This window comes from Cryptomeria japonica, chromosome 10 (genome assembly GCF_030272615.1).
Source record: "Cryptomeria japonica chromosome 10, Sugi_1.0, whole genome shotgun sequence".
Lineage (NCBI taxonomy): Eukaryota > Viridiplantae > Streptophyta > Pinopsida > Cupressales > Cupressaceae > Cryptomeria > Cryptomeria japonica.
This window is the reverse complement of record NC_081414.1, coordinates 323,551,763-323,561,415: the sequence shown is the minus strand read 5'-3', so window position 1 is coordinate 323,561,415 and position 9,653 is coordinate 323,551,763.

The following is a 9,653-nucleotide window of genomic DNA, read 5'->3' as shown; positions in this document are numbered from 1 at the left end:
TGTTGCAGTTGATGAAGGTGTGACAGATGAGGAATCTGAAGATGATGACAATGAGGAGATTGTCTTTGTTTCCATGAAGGAAGATTCGACTGATGAAAAGGCATTGGTATCTCAGTTTGACTCCAGTGATGAGTGGATAATAGACAATGGTTGTTCACATCACAGACCAGTAATTGCTAAGAAAGTGAGAAAGGAAGTTGAACAATTTGTTGAGCAACAAGGTTTTACCAATGAGGCAATAGCAGAGGTTGGAGCAAAATATGAAGCTAACCAAGCAGGAGCATTTAGTGCCCCAACTGGTACCAGCACTAGTATGAAGACAAGAAGTGCTGAGGCTAAGAAGGAGAAACTTGCAAAGGCAAAGAAGGAGAAGCCTTCCAATATACAATTCAAGAGAAAAGGTAAAGTCATTGAGCCTCCTGCACCTAAAGCACTAGTAACTACAGGGAAGAGGAAAAAGGAGAAAGAAAAGAAATCGACAACTGATGATGAAGAAGAAAGCTCTGAGAGATAGTGGTGAAAAGTCAAAGGTTGTAGGACCATCTACTGTCAAATCCGTCAAGAAACCGGTAACAGATTACAATTTTTGAAAATATGTTAATGCATATTAAGGAATATGGTGTTGTTAAGCGTTTGGATAAACTGTATGATAAGTTTAGTGAGGATGAACAAAGGCAGATAGAGGATGCAGTTGTTTTTATGATGAATAAATATAGTAAAGCCCTAATTTAATTGTGAGGTAAGATTTCAAATTCTTTGTATTATAAGCTTGATGCTAGATGGAAGGCAGCCATAAAACATGATAGAGAATTTATAGAATTTATTCTTAAAAACTTGCAGCCTGAAGCCACAAAGGAGGAGATAGACAAAATTATTGCAAAGGCTAAATCATCAAGTTTAGATCTAAGAAAAAGTTGACAAGACTGTTAATTGGTGAGACCCAATCAACTCATATGGAAATTGAGTAGATATTGAAGAAGTTACTAGGTTTGGTACCTGATGAGGAGGAAGAGAAACCGGAGAAGTTTAAGGCAGAAGATCTCCTGGATGATGTAGATATTGATGATTTTTCAGCTGATGAGATTGTTTTTACTAATCAACTAGAAGATGAGAAACCAGTTAATGTACAAATTGCAACTGTTATAATTCTAGATGATGATACAAAAGTTATGGTAACCGGTATTGAGAAGGAAAAGAAAGATCAAACTAAGGATATACATGATGAAGGTGTTCAAATGACTGAACAACAGGAACAAGAACCAAAGAGAGGAGAAGCAAAGCAGACTAAGAAAGAGCCACCGATAATCACTCAAACAGTTGATACACAGACACCACCGGTTAAGGACAAGGAGAAGGCATAAGAGAATAAGGAAGAGGAAGAATTAAAAACAAAACCTAAAGTGACACCTCTATCATTTACTTCTAAGAACAAAATTGATGATGATGAGGACAATGATGCATTAAGTATACAAGGACCCATCAATATGGATGCACTGAGCTCTACAAAACCAATGGAGATTGCAACTGCTATGCAATCTAGAGATAACAAGAAAAGAATGAAAGAACAACAAAAGGAATCTCAATCAATACAATGTGCAGTTGATATTTTTTCTAGTCTGTTACTAGAGACGAACACTAATAGAGTATCTACACTGATTGATAGGTTAGGTCAATTGGTTGCTGATGTTGGTGAACAGAGGAATTGTTTTGAAGATGCATCATTTTTAAATGTGGAAAAGGAATACAAGAAGAAAAGGATAGAGAAGTTGATGAATGATATTGATAAAGACAAAGTTGCTTTGACAGTTAATAAAGATCATATTAAAGATGCAATTGAAGACGGAGGAAAAATCCTATCCATTGTTGTAAAGTTTTCATTATTTTGTGATGATCTGATGAAAAGGAAGCAGGAAGCTGAAAAGGAACTTGAAGGTCTAAGTGAATCATTTAGCCCCCTAAATGATTCTGCTATAGCTTATGGAAGATCAATTGTTGAACTTCAACATAAGCTAAAAGCTTATGAGGATAAATAGGTCAAAAGATCTAAGTCACTGCAAGCACTCCAGACACTTTTGATCCCTAAGGATGAAATTTTGTAGAGAGGCTATAGGGAAACTGAAGCTATTCTAGCTACACCCGAGATGAGTACAATTGATGCCATGGAGGAGCTAGCTTGCCAGATCAGAAGACATGTTGAGATAACCGACACTCTTTTGGAGACTTGGCACAATGATTTGAGGCAGTTACAGTCTCATTTTGGAGATGAATTTACTAAGATGGCATTGTAAAAATTTTGAACTTTTATATCTATATATGATAATGCAATTTTTTTTGTATATTGCATTTATCTTTCATGTTCTTGCTTACCTTTGCCATTGTTGTCAAAGGGGGAGTAGTAGTATGACGTAAATTTTTAAATTGCATTGGGGAGTAGTAGTATATATGTTTATAAATTTTTTAATAGCATGCAATTGATAAGGGGGAGTATGTGTCATGAGTTGAGCCAATTTTTATATTGCACACTTAGACAAAAAAATTCTGAAGTGTTGCCATCAATGCTAAAGGGGGAGATTGTTGGCTTGATGATGATGTTCTAATTTAATAAGTTGATTGATGACTTGTTTTATGTTGTCATTGATGGGAAATATGTTTTGATATTCATCTAAGTCTTTTAGGCCAACCGGTAAAGCATAACCAGTAGAGGAGATAGTTTACCAATGAACCGACAAATAGGACTTCAACTGGTAAACAAGAACAGAGTTGTATTCAAGCAACCAGTATCAGCGATCAATGAAGAGTTAGGTGGTGCAGTTTTGCAAGAGTATTGAAGATTATATCAGGTAGCTATGTTTCACACCGTAGTGATAGATTCAACAAGATGAGCAAGTTATGATGTACATAGAGTCCATCTTGAAGAACAACTAACCAGTAGAACAAAGTCACTAAGATCGGTAAACCAGTACACATTATGTTTTATTTTTGAGTTGTTATGTCAGTGGTCGACATAAGTAAAGCGTGTAGTGCAAGATTGACTAGATTCATTGAACCTAGGAAAGTGTTCCAAGGTTAGTAGCTGACTAAGTTGATGCTTATAAAAAGTGTAATGAGTTATGAGATTGTGAGCGAATATTGAGAGTTTGATTGTGCGGTAATCTTATAAGATATGTATGGATATGTTGTTGATGTATTGAGCAGAACTGAAGTGGATCTTATCAAGCACATGTGTGCTACATGCAGATCATTTTACTGTTGTTTTTCTAATAGTTGTAGCAGTCAAATCCCTTAACTAGGTAGGACCTAACAAGCCTAAAATTGTAAATCCCCTAATAGGGTAGCTCATTAACTTGAGTCTAAATCCTCTTGTGAGGTTGCTTGTAACATGACAAAGCTTTTAACAGGGCTGAGGTAAATCCCTTAACTGGGTGACTCCTAACAGGGTCTGCTCCTAACTGGGCATGTTTGTAAGACCTTAACCAGTCAAAGATTTCTATTCCGCAGATAGTGAATCTTGTGGTTATTAACTCCCATAGTGGTTTTTCCCTTTTTGGGTTTCCACGTATAAATCTTTGTGTTATGTGGAGCTTGATATATTGGGTGTTAGCTTATATGGTGATATTTCTTTTATGTTTATTAAGCTTTAAGTTATTTAAAGTGGTGATTAGATTTGTGTTATTGTATTTGCTTGCACTGATTCACCTCCCCTCTTAGTGCCTTATAAGTTTGTCAATTTATGTTATGTACCTCATTTCCCCTTGGGAAAGGTGTTTCCCTTCCCAATACATAGTTTGGTTTATCATATTGCATTCACTTCTATTGCTAGTTTAACCTTATTAGGTTTGGGTCCTCTTTTTACTTTGGGTTTGATATTTGTCTTAGTGATTTTGGAGTTAGTTTGTCCAAACCCTAGTTCTTCAAATGTCTCCCCCTCTTCTTTTTCCAACCCTTCTTCATCATTTGATTCAAATTCTTCTTGATCCATTTTCTCATTATCAATTTCTTCCAGTTCTTATTATCTCATTACTATAGTATGTTCTTCTTCATGAGTGCTTTGTCTCTCCCTTCATTCATGATTTTCTTCTGATTGTGCAAAGGAGATTCTCATTTGCTGCTTGATATTCTCTTGCAGGACTATTGTATCTTGCAAAATTTTATTTAGATTATCTCCCTCCTAAGGGTCTTGATGTATAAGCACTTGGGAGGGTTTAGGTAATTGCAGATTTTCCTTTGTAGTAAGCATATCCCCCTCCGATTGCATCAACACTTGATGTTCTGCATTATTTTCCTCTAGTCTTTCCATCGACAGATTGGGAACGATATTGGGGATCTTTTAATGATTCTGGGGTTGATGATGATTGTTTATTATGTAGAATGCATCCATTAACTTTCACCTCATGATCACTTGTCACTTTTTGCCTCCAAACCTCTGCTTCGGTTATGATTTCAAGATCTTTAAATAGCTTCCGATCACATTCTATTATCACATAAATTCTAGTAGGGACCTCTAATTTGCCTAGACATAAATCCTCCTCAACTCCAATAAAAGAGCTTAATTATTCCTTGATCACCGCTAATATGTTCATGGGTCAATATTCCATTAGAAGGTTATCCAATTTTATCTATTATCTGCATGACATAATTTCTAGGGTTAAAGTTATGCTCCCAATCCAGTAGATAAAAGCTATACCTTTCAAAGAATAATATTTCTCCTCCCATAATTTTCCTTTTAAGGTTTTTGTCTATGCATTCTGCCACAAAATAACCCTTCATCATCAATTTGACATTAATTCCGCCTTCCAATTTGTTTTGCCACTATTATATGGTGCGATTGATAGGACATCTAGATCCAAACCACTTCATGAAGAAAGCACAATTTTTCATTCACTCACATACTTATTTTATTAGTTTTCCTGGGATGATTAGGGCATTGTATTTAGGACCGAGATGCACATTTTACTTCTTTGATTTTATGTACTGATGATCATTTTAAACTATATGTTGAGCGTGGTTTTGATTTTCCCTTGCATTCGCATTTTGATTGGTATGCCCTAGATTCCTTCCCGTAGGATTGAAATTTCTTCAATCTTGATTTGTCGACAGGAAATAATTCTATAGTTTCTTGACCATGTATGATGCTTCTTGAAGGTGGTTTTTTGTGATAATTGTTAGATGTTGATCTGCAATTGTCTTTTGCATTTGTCCACCCATACCTTTTCTTATAGACCCATTATGGTCGATAGTCCTGCTAGCCTACATTTGTCCCTAAATTTGCCCAGTTCCTAATCATTTCGCTTTTTGAATTTTGCATTTTTGTTGCACTACCTTTTATCGCCCCCATTATTTTTTTCATATAATTATTTATAATATATAATTTTATAAAATAAATTATTATATTTTATAATAAAAATTAATATTTGTATAAAATTATTATAAATAATAGTTAATATTTGTAAAATTAAGTATAAATTAAATTAATTTATGAATATAAAGTTTTCCACATAATTTATTATTTTAATATTTATTTTATAGCTAAGGCTTTAGGGACCAAATTAATTTAGAAAATGGGTGAGAATTATGTCAAGCAAATATCTAGACTCTAAGGATCCTACTAGCATTTTTAGAACTCTAAACTTGCCTAAAGGTTCAAGAATTTGGAATTTCCTAGTCAGCTGCAGGGAAATTTTTACCCTAGAACTTTAATGGAATGTTGGGAAAGATGATTAGGCCTTATTTTGGGAAGATTTGTGGGGTGGTTATCCACCAATACATAAGGTTTTGAGTGATCAAAATTTGAAGGATACATTGAAGACAAAGTTTAGTAGATTTGTGGCTAACTACATTGATAGTCATGCTGAGGACCTTGTCCTAGGCTGGAGGTGGAAATCTTTAGTTGAATTGGGATTACAAAAAGAGGCAAATAATAAACTTAAGGAAATTTTAGACTAAAGAAAGATCATGCTTAGTAAAAAATTTGATGCCCTTATTTGGTCCAAGTCCCCATCAGGAGAATACAAGGTCAAGGATGGGTATTATTTTTTTTGTAACAGACTCTACCCCAACAAAGCAGAGCTACCTATTTCCTTATGCTAGGACAAACTATGCCTTTTGAAAGTAGGGATTTTCTTGTGGGCAACAATGCAGAATAGAATTCTGACTACGGATTGGTTTAAGAAGTTAGGTTATGCTAGTCCTAGAAGGTGTCCCCTATGCCTCAGTGTAGAAGAAACAATTGATCATCTATTAATCAAATGTAATTTCACTAATGCATGTTGGATGAGTTTGATCAACAAACTAAATTGGCCCAGAGCTCTTCACAACCTTCAGATAGAACTCTTGTTAGGATGGCCAACTTATCTTAGATCGAGTCTTTATGGTTTACTATGGATTATTTCCCCATTGATGCTCTTGTAGGAAATATGGAAGGAGAGGAATAGGAGAATCTTTAAGAATTTGTCTACACCATCGGAACAACTTTGGAATAAAATTGAGGCTTCTATAAATAAAGTCGCTAAGTACAAATTAAATAGTGGGAAGTTGATTAATTTTCCATTCACTCCAAGGGACGAGAAAATTAGGAAAAATTGTCTAGGTCTCATCATCCCTTCCTTTTATAGTTCAGGAGGGAACGAAGCTGTAAATCTTAGGAAAATTTCTAGGTGGTCTCCTTCAGCCAAAGGGTGGTTTAAACTCAACTTTGATGGGGCCTTAAGAGGCAACCCAAGTATTGCAGGGATAGGAGGTGTGATTCATCTGTGGGATGGATCAGTTGTAGCAAGATTCTCAAAACCTATAGGGATCTCCTCTATTCATGAGGCAAAATTAGAGTCACTTACCAAACTTGTCTCTTACTTTGTAAATACTTAGGTATCAAGAAGTTAGAAATTGAAGGGGACTCTGCAATAACAATCAATGCTCTAAGATTGGGAAAGATCTCGAACTGGAGATTGAACAACCTAGTTTTAAAAGCCTCAGAGATTTTAAAACAATTTAAGTACTCCACAATTAACAACATCTATAGGGAAGGCAATCTGATAGTAGATTCCTTGGCTAACCAAGGAGCTGACGGTATTTTAGAGGAAAGAGTAGGTGTTGGTTAATCTTCTCGCTAGATTGTGTGGTTCTTCTTCAGTGGTTCAAGCATAATGTCCCCATGGCCAGTTTAATTCATGTATGTAGCATCATCCAATTTCTTTTCTCCCTCATCACCTTGCTCCCCATGTCTTTTCTTTCAGAGGTCTATCAGTTAATAGATTCACATATGTATACTCTTATATATACATGTATAGACATCAGTTCATAGTTTTAGCTTTCCCTTCCTTCGATCTTTGGCTCACTGCTTCTCACTTTGTGTTTATTAAGATATATATATATATATATATATATATATATATATATCTTACTATCTATATTTAGAGGCTTTACTTCTCCTCTGGTTCCACCATTAAATCATAACTTGAGGTAGAACAAATGTTAGTATTTATGCATGCTTTTACGCATATATATATATATACATACATATTTTAATATATATAAGTATATATAATAATTTTTAGTGTCCTTATCTATATGTGTGTATATATATACATACATATATGTATATATACATACATATATGTATGTATACATACATATATGTATGTATATATGCATACATGTATGGGTATGTGCACAAAGATGGTGGTCAGAAAAGTGGACACCACCCAAAAAAAAAAAGGAAGAACAAGCAGCGCGTACGCGGTTATAAAATTTGAAATCACTGTGTAGGCACTTAGGTTCATTGTTCCCAAGCTTATAAAAGGTAGCACGTACGCGTTGCTTTTAGGAAAGTGAGCGCATATGTGCTACCTTTAGGAAAATGAGCGCATACACGCTAATAAGCCCTAAAGGACTGCGTACGCAGTACCTGTCAAAAAAAGTTAAAAAAAAACTAGGTCTTATTTTCTCGTGACAACCACATTTTTTCCCCATTTTCTCCACCAAACCGCAAATGGAGTGCCTCATTTCTCCTCCAGACACTATGAATCAAGGTTAGTTTTTATTTTATTTTTGTCTTTCTTTCCCGTTTGTTCAATTTTTTTTTATGTTTTGAATTTAATTTCATTAATTTTGATTAGGTTTTTTCAGTTTTTGTTTCAAAAACCAGAATATGATAATCCAGAACAAGAACAACAAAATGCACCTTTTGAAAACCCACAAGATACACCCCCAATTCCTCCTTTTGGCCGTACACCTGAAACATAGGAGCAATTAAATAATTAGTTAGGGAAAATTACGTTTAAAATCAATATACTGATTGATAAATTGAAAACATCTGAACTTGAGCATCATAAATCCCTCACCACTAGCCTAGAAACATTAGCTAGTGGTTCCATAGCTATTTCCACACAAATTACAAAATGGGGAAACTTTAGGGTTAGGTGTCGTCAATACTATGCTGATTGGTTATCATACGAGGGAGTGAAAACCAAAAATATTAGTAAACAACAAATATGTGCCCTTTTTGTTGATCCTAAAACTAGTTAGTCGTTACCTCTTAATGCAAAGAGGTTTCCCATACATTGGTGTACCAATGTGTAGATAAAAAATCTTGTTTGGCAGAGGTGGTGGATGGTCTTTGATGATCTACCTTGTAATAATTATGAGGTGCCATTGTATTTTTTGAGAAAAGTATACTGTGAGTTTGTGCTCAATGTGTGGCCAAACTATTTTGACATGAGAGAATTCCATGGTAGAGGTGGCGGCTCTACCCAAGATAGACCTAGAGCCCATAGGTGATTAGACTCAGAGAGTCGTCGCCCCCTAGCACCCAAACCCAAGGTGCATTAGGCTGTCCTAGTAGAGTTGAAAGAGTTGATGGAGATACAAACTCTTCAAGCGGCTACAACATTGACTGGTGCCATCATCTAGCATGGGACGTCATTAGCACACCTTATTATACTGGATGATGAGCCATTAGTTGCTCCAAGTGGTGACAGAGAGCCCATTCAGCATACGTGTGTCAGTTGCTCGGGGATATGATCGAGAATAGATGATGCGGCCAGTGCAGATGGATCCACATCTCATCCGTACACGATTTGCGGGAGTAGATGTCAAGCCCACACGACTGAGGATTTTGAGCTGACAGATGAGTAGATGGACATGGTGTTTGCCCATCAGCAATAGAAACAGGTGTGCTGATTTGAGTTCATGGCATTTTATTTATCAGTCACTTTAAATTTGTAAATACATAAATGAATTTTTATTTATATATTGATTTAAATTGAGACAAATAATATGCATTTTGGGATGTAGTAGCGGTATCCCATACTCCTCCCCTAGTTACTACACCTGCAACTTTGATGCCTTAGGTATAAATTTTATAACATGTTAAAATAGAATAATACACTTTGAATTCAAAAATATTACAAGATATACTAACTATCTTTAATGCTTGGTCCAATTTTTGGTTTGTAGGTGTTGACAGGGGACCAAATGTCCCATATTGATGACATCATGCTCTCATCGAACGATTTTGGCCTACAAGGCTATATGGTATCATATTTTGTACAACCCTTTTTATGTATTGTTTTGATGGAATATGCAAGTTATTTCATTTTAGATTTTTTAAATTATGTTTAATATATTATCTATACTAATATCTCATGTTAATTTTGCTT